The sequence below is a fragment of the Oreochromis aureus genome, linkage group 3, assembly GCF_013358895.1.
Source record: "Oreochromis aureus strain Israel breed Guangdong linkage group 3, ZZ_aureus, whole genome shotgun sequence".
NCBI classification, from domain to species: Eukaryota; Metazoa; Chordata; class Actinopteri; order Cichliformes; family Cichlidae; genus Oreochromis; species Oreochromis aureus.
The window spans coordinates 132,101,429-132,113,416 of NC_052944.1; the positions used below are offsets into that span (position 1 = coordinate 132,101,429).

General features: G+C 39.8%; 1 long non-coding RNA gene across 1 annotated transcript; it reads right to left on the reverse strand.

Annotated features, from left to right (window-relative positions):
* Positions 1 to 4,491: 4,491 nt before the first annotated feature.
* LOC120438108 lies at positions 4,492 to 7,076 on the reverse strand. Its single transcript, XR_005611672.1, has 4 exons — positions 6,534 to 7,076; positions 5,513 to 5,661; positions 4,592 to 4,753; positions 4,492 to 4,513 (listed from the first exon to the last, which is right to left on the reverse strand). It is a non-coding gene; the product is annotated as an uncharacterized LOC120438108 (long non-coding RNA).
* Positions 7,077 to 11,988: the final 4,912 nt, after the last annotated feature.

Genomic DNA, 11,988 nt, shown 5'->3' on the forward strand with positions numbered 1-11,988 from the left:
TATTTATGTTTCCTATCACCTTAAATCTTCACTCAAAGACAAGTATCTTTGAAAGTGTATATATAGATGTATTATATATAAGAGACAAATATTGTTCGTTTAATATGTTGGCATTACTAAATTTGGCTCAATGCTCACATATATGTGTAAAAAGGAAAATGTACGAGCTGTGAAAACTGTTTCTGATAGAATGAAGATCAGACTGATATATTAAATATTCCTTTATTGGGTGAGAAAATCAGACCATGTCATAACTGCTTTAAGTCATACAGAATAGATATCAGAGCCTTAAACAGGCTGACTTCTGCTAAATGGGTCAAACTGGGCAGAAAGTCTACAAACACATAACATCCTTATAGAATATGATGTAACACTATAGATCAACTTACCTCAGAATATATAAAGCATATAAACAATTACAGTAATATGATGCAACAAACACAGCAGTACTACTAATCCAAAATACTCAAAGCTTCATAGAACTGAAACAAACATTTATTTTTAGCTCCATTCTGCTGCTGATACATACTTTAGGTTTCTGAATATTAAACTTGTTGCTGCCTTTCATAGTGTGTAACTTGAAGGCCCTGAGTACTTTCTCCCACACTGAAAACACTGGGATGATAACATTATTTGAACATTACCTAATAAGACTGATTCAGGACAGACAATTAGTTATTTTAAACTTTTCTAGCAGTCCTTCACAAACAGGGAACAGTCTGTCTATTCTCTCCATCTGTCAGCTGCTGCTGGCTCTTCCTCCTCCTCTTCCTCACACACTGCTGAGTTTGTCCTGGTGGATCATCCGGGGTGCAAAGCCTCACAGATGATGTGCAGCAGTGGGTCCCTCAGTCTGTCCTCACTCTGGACACTTGCAGTTGTCACACATGGAAATCAAATGTGTGATAAGCTGCATCCTGACTCTTGGTGGCGCTGTCACGTGGTGTTCGCTCCCTTTGTGGTAGAGTATCACTTCCTGTTCCTGCTCAAACACAGTGGTGTTTCTGAGTAGCTTTTCTGCTTAGCAATTTAATTAAAAACTTTTAGATACATTCCTTCTTCATAGTATAATCTTCACGTGCTTTGAATCACCCTTTCTGTGTACTCACTACTTAATTTATAGCCAAAGTATTCACTCACTGTGTCTGTACTGTTTCGCTAGCTTAGCTTAGCTCGTAGCCGACTCATTAGCACCATGGCTACTTCACCTGTCCCTCCTGCACTTTCCTGCTCATTGTGTCAGATGTTTAGCTACTCCTCGGCCTCCTTTAGCAGTAATGATACCTGTAACAAATGTAGCATATTTGCAGCTCTGGAGGCTAGGATTACTGAATTGGAGACTCGGCTTCGCACCCTTCATTCACCCGTAGCTAGCCAGGCCCCTGTAGCTGGTGCAGCCAAAGATAGCGTAGGCCCCGCTAGCTGTTCCCCGGCAGACCCCAAGCAGCTGGGGAAAGAGGGCGGCTGGGTGACGGTGAGGAGGAAGCATAGTCCTAAACAGAAGCCCCAGGTACACCACCAACCTGTTCATGTGTCAAACCGTTTTTCCCCACTCGGCGACACACCCGCCGGGGGTCAAACTGGTAATTGGTGATTCTGTTCTCAGACATGTGAAGCTAGAGACACCGCCAACCACAGTCAATTGTCTTCCAGGGGCCAGAGCAGGCGACATTGAAGGAAATTTAAAACTGCTGGCTAAGGGTAAACGTAAATAAAGTAAGATCATAATTCACGTCGGCAGTAATGACACCCGGTTACGCCAATCGGAGGTCACTAAAATCAATATTGAATCGGTGTGCAACTTTGCCAAAACAATGTCGGACTCTGTAGTTTTCTCTGGTCCCTCCCAATCAGACCAGGAGTGACATGTTTAGCCGCATGTTCTCCTTAAATTGCTGGCTGTCTGAGTGGTGTCCCAGAAACGATGTGGGCTTCATAGATAATTGGCAAACCTTCTGGAGGAAACCTGGTCTTGTTAGGAGAGACGGCATCCATCCCACTTTGGATGGAGCAGCTCTCATTTCTAGAAATATGGACCAATTTATTAAACCCCCAAAATATGACTATCCAGAGTTGGGACCAGGAAGCAGAGTTGCAGTCTTACACGCCTCTCTGCAGCTTCTCTCCTCCTGCTACCCCCAAAACCCAACTCCATTGAGACTGTGTCAGCTCCCAAAAGACAAAAACAAACCAAAACCAGCAATAAACAACTTAAACATAAAAAATCACAAAGAAAGAACAATACAGTATCCACATCTGAACCAAAGAGTAAAACAGTGAAATGTGGATTATTAAATATTAGGTCTCTCTCCTCCAAGTCTCTGTTAGTACATGACTTAATAATTGATCAACAAATCGATTTACTCTGCCTTACAGAAACCTGGTTGCAGCAGGATGAGTATGTTAGTTTAAATGAATCAACACCCCGAGTCATTCTAACTACCAGAAACCTCGAAGCACAGGCCGAGGGGCGGTGTGGCAGCAATTTTTCACACCAGTCTATTAATTAACGAAAGACCAAGACAGACTTTTAATTCATTTGAAAGCCTGATGCTTAGCCTCGTCCACCCCAGCTGTAAAACTCAGAAACCAGTCTTACTTGTTGTCATCTAACGTCCACCTGGGCCTTACACAGAGTTTCTCTCTGATTTCTCAGACTTTTTATCTGATTTAGTGCTCAGCTCAGATAAAATACTTATTGTGGGTGATTTTAACATCCATGTACACTCAGAAAAATAAAGGTGCCAACTGGAACCAAAAGTGGTTCTTTAGACTGATGCCATAGAAGAACCTTTTTTGGTGCCACAAAGAACCTTTCAAACAATGGTTCTTTGAAGAACCATTTCTTTCAGTGGTTCATTGAAGAACCTTTAAAGGTGCCCCAAAGAACCATCAAGAAATGGTTCTTTGGGGCACCTTTAATGGTTTTTCAAAGAACCTTTTTAAAATGGTTCTTTAAAGAACCATTTTAAAAGTTCCTTCAAATGGTTCTTTATAAAACCATTTTAAAGAACCTTTTTGAAATGGTTCTTTAAAGAACCATTTTAAATCTTTCAAAATAAAATGTATCATAAATTGAATTTAAGTAGGGTAAAATAAATACGAGCACAGCATAGACATATATTAATGGTTTATTGCCATTTAGCAGTATACCAAAAGACAAAAAGGCACCACATCACTACTAATACATGTCACATATTAGTCATTTAAACAGTAATAACATTTTTACTATACTATAAATAAATATATAAATAAATATATATATATATATGAATACTATATCTAAATATAACACAACAATTAATACATGGATTGTTTAATTTATAAAACATCAAAAAGTGATAAACACATTAGAAATAGCAATAGCTTCATAACAGACCAATAAATCAAGACATTTTCATCAGCAGATGTTTGCATGTTCAGTAAAAATATTTCAACAACAAGTTTTTGAATAAAATTATCAATGAACTTCAGCCTTACATTATGTAAGGTAAGTTTAATGTTAGACTTAGGGCTGCTCGATTATGGCAAAAATGATAATCACGATTATTTTCACTGAAATTGAGATCTCGATTATTTGACGATATTTATTCAACAATAACAATGTATTGAATAATGGCTTTAAAGATTGTCAAAAAATAATATAAAATAGTGTGCAAATACCGATAACAGTGCAAATGTTTGCAATATAAAAAATAAATGAAAAATGTAAACATTAATGTTTAGTGAACTTCAAAATACTGCATAATATTTATGCATACAAATAACCAAACATCAAGGCAAGCTGTGTAGCCACACAATGCACAATTGCATCAAACTGACATTGAGGTATGTCAACTAAAGTTGCTGCTCCTTCATTGTTTGATCGTATGTCACTTTGTGAGCGGTCTTCAAATGTTTGAATAAATTTGTAGTGTTGCTCTGTGGTGCAGCTACGACACCGTAGCAAAGTTTACACACTATGTCTACTTAATCCACGTCTGACTCCGCGAACCCATAATGTTTCCACACCACTGAAGTTGTTTTATCTCTCTTTTCAACCAGCGGCATTCTCTCTTCAGCAGCCATTATCCTCTCCAAATAACTTCTGCTTAGCTTCCCTCGGGTCCTCTTAATTATTATGACGTGTGTTCGATTCGCAGAGAGGTGCGCTCGATTTGCCACACGGAGCAGCGCGAGAGTAAAGCACGAGGGAGGTGCTAATAATCGGCTCAGTCATTTTTAATGATTGTTGAAAGCCCAGATCGTAATCGAGATTAAAATTCGATTAATTGAGCAGCCCTAGTTGGACTCATGGTTCTTTGTTAGTCCAGTTTAGGATAATGTCTCTGACATATGTATCATATCAAATATATGTCATATCAAAACAACCCCACACCTGCAGTTGTTTCAGTTTTTTTACAGGTGTTTCCTGTCAGCTGGTCAACCTCACTCAGGTGGACATCCATATCAGCCAACCAAACGAAAAGCTCCTCCCTTTGTGCTTCAAATCCTCCCACTCTGAGACAAGGAGCTGAGAGAGAAAAAACAAGGGTCAATTATAAAGAAGAGAGAAAAGTGAAACCCTCCTCAGAAGGTCTGACTCGCATACCTGCAGTCGACCTGTGATGGACTCCTGTTTGGCGTTCACGTCATCCCAGTGTTGCCAGCAGCCGAGTCTGCAGGGTGCCCTGGAAGAGCCGAGTTAATGTAGACTCCTCCTGGTCAGGCTGTCCAGCTGGATGAGCTGAGGTCTCCCCTCTCGCCGCCGCCTCTGAACACAAAAACAGAAATTGCATGTGAACCAGGAGGTGCAGATTTTTTTGCTATTCTTTCCTAAATCCAGACTTGATAATGTGGAGGTATTCGGAAAACTTTTTTGGCCAGCGGACGACTGTTGTCTCACAGAAAGTCAAATCAAATGTATGCGATACACAATCAATTCACAAGAACACATTATAAAAGAAAGTCCAGTTCTTCCCTGATTTCAAGTGAATTCTGCATCAAAACAAGGTAACAGAATTAAAACGAGAGTTTGCAGCAAATGTGAGCACAAAGCCTCACTTTGTACAAGCCTGCTATTAAAGTTCTCCTCTATGCAGACGACTTTCCTGTTTTCAAGGCACAACTTGGATCTGCTGTACAAATCTTATAGATACACGCTAAATGAAACAGTAGTGTGCACGACTCCAGATTCTGATCCCTCTTCCTAATATGGTCCCAAAAGGCTCACAAAAAACATTGGAATAGCAATAAAGCAAATGTTGAGGCTTCTAAATACAAAGTCCATAAACTAATGGCTGACATGGGTTTTATCATAAGGGTGATAAATATACAACATATGTTCTTAAGACTAAAAGTATAATACAGATTTTAGTCTGAGAGATTTGATGTTCATTTACCTGCAGATGCGCTATACGTGCCTGCTCTGTGGTTTTCCACAACGTTTTGCAAATAACTATTTAACACAGGAAGTAGGTGAACTAAAACAAGTCATCTTTCTTTGTGAGAGGACAATATTAATGAAACAAACCTCAATGACATCGTAGAGATCCCCAAAGATGCTCCTGCTGCTTTTCTTCCTCCTCATCCTAAGCTTCCTCCTCCTTGTCCTCGACATCCATCCAATTGTAATTCAATCTAATTGTTTTTCTCCCGCTCCTCTTCCTCATTTTGTTGGAGCTGTGAAAAGAATTAGTGTGAATCTGAATTATTTTGTGCAAACAAGAAAAATCTACAGCTCTTCGGTCAGAGGTAGTCTTGTGATTTAAGCCAGGTAGAGTAGATTTATGTGTTGATGCTACCTGCTTCATCTCTGCGACTGGCTGCTGAGTGATATTTACACCCTGGCTGGATTACAAACTTTAACCACGTGCTGAACTTTGGCCCAGTGTTGATACCTCTTGTTAGTATAATGACCTCTTCTTGGCTTAATGTACGATGGTGGATAAATGAAACGTACAAAGAAAATTTAACTATATTACAAATGGACATCTATCTTGGTAACATCAAATGGCCGGAGCATAACTTGTCAACTAGTCCGAAAATTAGTTACACAGGAACAGTCACAGACACACCTTCTCATGTGTCACATTTCTATTCATTCAAAACACTTATGCATTGCTGTGTTTTATACAGCTCTTACAGAATGCAAAGTACAGGCTGATGTGAGTATTTAATGTACGGCTCAGATCTAGTGAATTTCAGAGTTTCTAGAGCAGACACAGAGCTCACATCACAACAGGCTTCAGGTGCCATTTTAGTGACATTAACAATATTATAAATTTTAATCAGTCTAGCTGACATTACGTTATGTACGCAGCACGCAATAGAACCACATATTTTAGAAGCCAATTAGTTGGGAGCACCTTCACTTAATTATAACAGTGGTTTTGTTAGGAAAACAGTTCTGTACCGATACTAAATTGCGTTAACGTCCACGGCTAACGTATCTAACATAGCTAACCGTTATTGTTAGCACAGCATTAACAGTAAGCTACAATGACGAGTAACAAAAACAAAACAGTAAAAAGGTTTTAATGAAAACGTTTTACCTTTTCCAACAGTCCCAGAATCCAGAGCTTCAAAGACCAGCAGGTACTGAAGACTGTTATCCGTTTCGCTGTCACCGTCCGTGAGAAAGTGTTTTTTCCCTTAAAGTTCAAGGCCCGTCGGTCGCGCAATCTGTCTGCGCATGCGCAACCCAACGATTGTCTGTCTCTCTCTCTCTCTCTCACTGTCATTTATTTGGCTCGAAACACATAAATTGCTCAGTGATAAACAACTACTGAGATCATTTACCTAAGCAGTGTGCTTTGTCAAAACTAAGTGTGTCGGTAATGAACACATAAGTATGTTCATTACACTGAGATTCTGTTGTGCAATTGTTATTTATTAGTATTTTATAATTTGACTTTACATACTGCTGGGTGGTTTGTAAAGTTTACAATAACTAGTATTTTCATTATGCTATATTTTCTAATATATATAATAATCTCAAAAGTAATACCTTGAAGCAGAAAATAGTAATACTTTATTAAAATTTAAAGCTGAAGTACAGTATTTGGATGTGTGTATTGTGTCTACTGTTTGTTAACTCACCATATTCATAAACGTCTTAATAATAAATTCCATATTCTATTACCACATTATTTGTGATCAGTGGGTTTGCGGGGTTAGGGGTGTGGGGGGTAGGGTCTTTAGGCTTTGGCCCCCACCCCTGCCACCAGTATAGTTTTAAGCAAGTATTTCTAACTTTTATTTGAATATTCAGTTTCCTACCATCTGCTATTAAAAGGTAATTGCCAGGTAACCCGCCCTCCCCCTTCGCACACACATGCACACAAACAAAACACAAAACTAATTCACAGCCTCATTATAGTGAATAAATATTTATGCCATTTTACACCATCAAACTTAGATTGCTATGGATGAAGAACCTTTTGTTCTTTAAAGAACCATTTGTAATAGCTGAAGAACCATCGACAAAATAAAAAGGTTCTTTGACGTATGATGGTTCTTTAAAGAACCATGAAGACATCTGAAGAACCATTTAAGAACCATAATTTTTCTGAGTGTAGATGCTAAAAATGACAGCCTCAACATGGCATTTAATCTGTTATTAGACTCAATTGGCTTCTCTCAAAATGTAAAAGAACCCACCCACCACTTTAATCACACTCTAGATCTTGTTTTAACATATGGCATAGAAACTGAACATTTAACAGTGTTTCCTGAAAACCCTCTGCTGTCTGATCATTTCCTGATAACATTTACATTTACAATAATTGATTACACAGCAGTGGAGAGTAGACTTTATCACAGTAGATGTCTTTCTGAAAGTGCTGTAACTAAGTTTAAGAATATAATCCACCCACTGTTATCATCTTCAATGCCCTGTACCAACATAGAGCAGAGCAGCTACCTGAACACTACTCCAACAGAGGTCGATTATCTTGTTAAAAATTTTACCTCCTCACTACGTACGACTCTGGATACTGTAGCTCCTGTGAAAAGTAAGGTCTCAACTCCGAAGTACCTGACTCCGTGGTATAATTCTCAAACACGTAGCCTAAACCAGATAACTCATGAGCTGGAGAGGAACTGTCGTGTCACAAATTTAGAGGATCATCATTTAGCCTGGAGAAATACTTTGCTGCTTTATAAGAAAGCCCTCCGCAAAGCCAGAACATCTTACTATTCGTCACTGATTGAAGAAAATAAGAACAACCCCAGGTTTCTCTTCAGCACTGTAGCCAGGCTGACAAACAGTCAGAGCACTGTTGAGCCAACCATCCCTTTAACGTTAACTAGTAATGACTTCATGAACTTCTTCACAAATAAAATTTTTATCATTAGAGAAAAAATTACCAGTAATCATCCCACAGATGTAATATTATCTACAGCTACTTTTAGTACCATTGATGTTAAGTTAGACTATTTTTCTCCAATTGATCTTTCTGAGTTAACTTCAATAATTAATTCCTCCAAACCATCAACGTGTTTTTTAGACCCCATTCCTACAAAACTGCTCAAAGAAGTCCTGCCATTAATTAATTCTTCAATCTTAAATATGATCAACCTATCTCTAATAATCGGCTATGTACCACAGGCCTTCAAGGTGGCTGTAGTTAAACCTTTACTCAAAAAGCCATCTCTAGACCCAGCAGTCTTAGCTAATTATAGGCCAATCTCCAACCTTCCTTTCATATCAAAAATCCTTGAAAGAGTAGTTGTCAAACAGCTAACAGATCATCTGCAGAGGAATGGCTTATTTGAAGAGTTTCAGTCAGGTTTCAGAGCTCATCACAGCACAGAAACAGCTTTAGTGAAGGTTACAAATGATCTTCTTATGGCCTCTGACAGTGGACTCATCTCTGTGCTTGTCCTGCTAGACCTTAATGCAGCGTTCGATACTGTTGATCATAATATCCTATTAGCGCGATTAGAACATGCTGTAGGTATTACAGGTACTGTGCTGCAGTGGTTTAAATCATATCTATCTAATAGACTCCAATTTGTACATGTAAATGGAGAGTCCTCTTCACCCACTAAGGTCAATTATGGAGTTCCACAGGGCTCAGTGCTAGGACCAATTCTATTTACATTATACATGCTTCCCCTAGGCAACATCATTAGAAGACATAGCATAAATTTTCACTGCTATGCAGATGACACGCAGCTCTATCTGTCCATGAAGCCAGGTATCACAGACCAATTAGTTAAACTGCAGGAATGTCTTAAAGACATAAAGACCTGGATGGCCGCTAAATTTCTGCTTCTTAATTCAGATAAAACTGAGGTTATTGTACTCGGCCCTGAAAATCTTAGAAATATGGTATCTAACCAGATTCTTACTCTGGATGGAAAAACTCAATGCATCATGGGAATCCCCGGCAGCCTACGTCTATTGCAGCATAACTAAGGGAGGATTCAGGGTCACCTGGTCCAGCCCTAACTATATGCTTTAGCAAAAAGGAAAGTTTTAAGCCTAATCTTGAAAGTAGAGATAGTGTCTGTCTCCCGAATCCAAACTGGAAGCTGGTTCCACAGAAGAGGGGCCTGAAAACTGAAGGCTCTGCCTCCCATTCTACTTTTAAATACTCTAGGAACAGCAAGTAAGCCTGCAGAGCGAGAGCGAAGTGCTCTAATAGGGTGATATGGCACTACAAGGTCATTAAGATAAGATGGGGCCTGATTATTTAAGACCTTGTATGTGAGGAGCAGGATTTTGAATTCAATTCTGGATTTAACAGGAAGCCAATGAAGGGAAGCCAAAACAGGAGAAATATGCTCTCTCTTTCTAGTCCCTGTCAGGACTCTTGCTGCAGCATTTTGGATTAGCTGAAGACTTTTCAGTGAGTTTTTAGGATATCCTGATAATAGTGAATTACAGTAGTCCAGCCTGGAAGTGATGAATGCATGAACTAGTTTTTCAGCATCACTCTGAGACAGGATATTTCTAATTTTAGAGATGTTGCGCAAATGGAAGAAAGCAGTCTTACATATTTGTTTAATGTGTGCGCTGAAGGACATGTCCTGGTCAAAAATGACTCCAAGGTTCCTCACAGCCTTACTGGAGGCCAAGGTAATGCCTTTCCAGCCACTCACTATGTGTTAATAGACCTCTCTGCATTGAATCAAATCTGTTATTAACCTCTGTCTCTCTTCCACAGCATGTCTTTATCCTGTTTTCCTTCTTTCACCCCAACCGGTCGCAGCAGATGGCCGCCCCTGCCCGAGCCTGGTTCTGCCGGAGGTTTCTTCCTGTTAAAAGGGAGTTTTTCCTTCCCACTGTCGCCAAAGTGCTTGCTCATAGGGGGTCATATGATTGTTGGGTTTTTCTCTGTATTTATTATTGTGCGATCTACTGTACAATATAAAGCACCTTGAGGTGACTTTTGTTGTGATTTGGCGCTATATAAATAAAATTGAATTGAATTGAATTGAATTAACTTATAAATACATGTTCATCCTTTTATTCCACAATCAGAGAGAAAGAAACAGAGAGAGAGTGCAGGACAGACAGACAGGTGACAGTCTCAGGTGTATACACTGCTACAAAACAGCACAAGAGAAGGAGGATTTAGTGTTTGTGTTATTACGAGTGCTAAACAAGAAGAGTTCCCAGATGGTACAGTGGACACATGTGTGACTCCTGTGATTAAAGCATCTTTCTTTCAGCTTAACGAGTGAACCGTCAGCTCGTTCGAACACACGTTAAAGTCCGTTTGGCTCGACACCACCGAACAGAGGCAGCAATATAACATACCTAACATTAACAGTGCAGTGAATCCTGCTTGTGCCGTCATATTCAGGACTGCAAACCGAGCAGCATCACTGACTTTCAGCTTGTTGTGTTTGTGGATATATGACTGACTTTAATTATCCATAAAATCATCACATTCTCTGTAAGATTAAGGTTGACTATTGAACGGCGTATATTTTAAAGTACAGGCTTTAAAACCAAGTTCGTACAAACATCACTAATGTCACATAACTTTGCCGACATGTGGCCAACAGTCATGTTTTAATGTTCTTCATTATTAAACATTTGCACATAAATAAGTGACATAAAATGCAGTACTTACTTTTGAAAGTTTACTCTTCAGCCGCTCCGCTTCCACCGTTTGTTTTTGTTTTTTTCCGCCAAATTATCCACACCCTCCGCCGCGCTATGAATTGTGGGATATGTTGGGCCACGAAGTCTACACCGCCACATCCTTAAAATTCAGGGAAATGAAGGACGCATTTGAGGCTGCATTTCGAGCAGCCTTCAAATTGTTACAGCCTTGGTCGCATCGCTGTGACACAATCTGCCTTAAAATGCGGCCTTTAAGGCTGCAGACCCTGAATTGGGATACAGGAGCAGGGATAGCTCAGTAGGTAGAGTGGTGGCCCCATGATCGGAAGGTCGGGGGTTCGACTCCACTAAACGGCTACCCTGAGGTACCCCTGAGCAAGGTACCGTCCCTACACACTGCTCCCCGGGCGCTGCATTGGTGGCTGCCCACTGCTTCACTGGGTGAATGGGTTAAATGCAGAGGAGTAATTTCCCTACGGGGACTAACACATACACATTAGCCTGTGTGCAGCTGTTGTCACAATACGGCTGTGTGCAGGCAAGAGTAGGACCCAAACGCAAACTTGCAGAGACAAAAAGTAAACTCAAAAAACACAGCTTTATTACTGGCGTGGAAGTGAAACAAAGAATAAAACTGAACTGAGAAAATTAATACTAAATCATACATGGAAACACAGGGAGAATCACACAGCTATGATGGAGGACGTAACACTGGCAAAGAGAAACATGGGGCTTAAATACACTGAGAGATAACGAGGGGGAATGAACCACTGGAGGAGAGCACTGCTGGGAGTAATTAGGCAGGGCGAGACAAGGGAAGCAAAACCAGAAACATTAACGTAGGACATAGACTGTGAAAGTAAAACAGGAAACACACTGACTGAACTCAAGACACGTAAACTTAACAGACTGGGGAGACAGAACAT